The sequence below is a fragment of the Rhinolophus sinicus genome, chromosome 14, assembly GCF_057876585.1.
Source record: "Rhinolophus sinicus isolate RSI-liver-muscle chromosome 14, RSI-T2T, whole genome shotgun sequence".
NCBI lineage: Eukaryota > Metazoa > Chordata > Mammalia > Chiroptera > Rhinolophidae > Rhinolophus > Rhinolophus sinicus.
Window position 1 is genome coordinate 171,951,620 of NC_142514.1, and position 2,510 is coordinate 171,954,129.

General features: G+C 40.2%; 1 pseudogene; it reads left to right on the forward strand.

The window, feature by feature from the left end:
* Positions 1-1,897: 1,897 nt before the first annotated feature.
* LOC148755893 (large ribosomal subunit protein eL33 pseudogene) lies at positions 1,898-2,228 on the forward strand (annotated as a pseudogene).
* Positions 2,229-2,510: the final 282 nt, after the last annotated feature.

Sequence of the window (2,510 nt, forward strand, 5' to 3'; positions counted from 1 at the left end):
TAACGATTTTGAGGGAATTGCTGCAGTTTTGCCAATATGGTTGATTCTAGATTAGGCTTTTGTTGTAAAAATCCTTGTCTTGATGAAGAAAGAAAATAAATAAATAACTCTCTGGTGAAAATTAACACAGTATGCCATTTTGTCAAGTCTCTGTTTTGAAATTCCACTGAGTAAACTGAAACCTGGTACTAAGTCATTTACTAAATTGATTAAATGAATGAATAACTAACTGTAAAGTCTCTGAAGTCTGTGATCACTGCTCCATTTCTGGCATCCAGAAAGGCACCTAGTACTTAGTAAGCATGAAATGTTATTTATTTCATGAGGGGATGATATAAATAGCAACACGTCTTACTATTCTCTCTATAGACTCCATAGTGCTATATAGACTCCAGTCCAGCCCTGTGTCTGATTCTGAAAGGCAACAAACAATATTTTATCGACATCTCACAAGAGCTCAAGGTAAAAATAAGCAGATTTATTTGGACAATTCTAAATAATAAGTCATTAAAATGAGAGAAACAGAAACCCTGGGATTCAACCACGTGAATAAATAAGATGGCAGCAGGCCTATCTAAGAACGAGGTGGCCATGTGAAACTGGCTTCTGGTTCAGGAGGAAAGTCAAGGACTCCAACTTCCAGCCTGGAGCCACGTCACATAAACATGAGTCAGTGATGCTGGACCATGACCTTACTCCTTACTCTCCCTGGAGCTTCAGTTCTTTGAATTGTTCTCCCTCTGGTGAGAGCTGCAATGCGTCCTTCTCTTCCAAAGGGACACGTACTCTAAGTCCCAGTCTGTACCTCAGATACCTCTGCTTTCACTGTAACCTCCTCTGCTCACCACCAGCCACAGTCCCCATATATGCCCAGTCTGATGTAAAAAATTATAATGCAGTGGAGAAAAAGATCTACATGCACGGCCTACTCATAATTTAAATCAGATATAGCTATCCTGGGCATCAATGCCTTTCACAGCTTGAAATGTCTGACCAGTGCTAACTCAAACTTAAAACTATTCATCGTACCCAGATTTTTCTTACTAGTTGTCTATACAACTAGCCCTATAGTTTTCCAACAATTGTGACAAAGCCTGTTTCTCTGGCTAGCTCTAGCCACCATGTACTTCTGTCTACTTCTCGCGCTCTGGATAGCCTTTTTCTCCCACTTCATACCTTCCCCTTCTTCCTGCTCTGCTTCTCAGCATGTTTCCACTGGACTAGATGAAGTAGAAAAAGACTCAGCTCAAGTGTCTGACTTTATTGAAACTTTCAATGCCTTCTTTTATGATACATTCTAGCATCTTGTATCAGTCAGTTTTTGCTGCATAAGAAATCACTCCAAAACTTAATGGGTCAAAACAATAATTATTTAATTGCTTATGATTTTGTGGGTTGGCAATTTGAGCAGGGCTCAGCTGGGACAACTTATCTCTGCTCTTTGTGATGTCAGTTAGACTCACTCAAATACCTACGAACCTCAGGTAGGAAAGCTGGGACGGTTGGGATATCGGGGATCTCTTTCCACATAGTCTCATTACCACCAGTGTAGCCCAATCTTGTACACAGGGTAACAGGATATTCTGACAAAAGTAAGTCTTATAAAACCTCCAAGGCCCATGCTTGGAAATTCCCCAACATCCCTTCTGGCATATTTAATTAATTCAAAGAAGTCACCAGGACAGCCCAGACTCAAGGGGTGGAAAAACCAGATTCAACCTCTTGGTGGGAGAAGATGCAAATAATTATTGGCTATTTTTTGTGAGTAATTTATTACACATTTTAATTTTCAAAAAGACGTCTCACAAACTTGAAGCACAATTAAAAACAGTAGCTTTTCCTGCCATCTTGGGGCCTGTGGAAGCCTGCTGAGAACAGCTCTTCTAAAACGACAAATATGTCTGGAAAGCTATGTTCCAAGGCCATTTTCCCTGGCGGTAAGTGGGGTCTCCAGAACCAGCAAAAGCATACAGCTCTCCTTAAAACTGAAGGTGTTTATGCTCGAGATGAAACTGAATTCTGTCTAGGCAAGAGATGTGCTTACGTGTACAAGCCCAAGAACAACAGTGACTCCTGGGGGCAAACTGAACGAAACCAGAGTAACCTGGGGAAAGGGAACTGGTGCTCATGGAAACAGTGGCATTGTTCGTGCCAAATTCCAAAGCCACATTCCTGCTAAGACCGTAGGACACAGAATCTGTGTAATACTGTACCCCCCAAGGATTTAACTGACTGAAAGTAAATAAATTGGATTTGTTCTCTTGTATAAAAAAAAAAGTAAAAGTGAAAATTTTAGCAAACAATCATTATAATTTCTTGAATGCCAGTGCCAGGTATTAAAACTTTACATAATACATGGTATTTCATTCTTAGCCAATGAAATAGGGGGTTGGCAAATCTTACCTGTGGACCAAATCCATCCTGTGGCCTGTACCTGTTTTTGCTACAGCCCACAAGCTAAGAATGCTTTTTACATTTTTAAATGGTTAGGGGAAAAAGCCAAAAGAAAA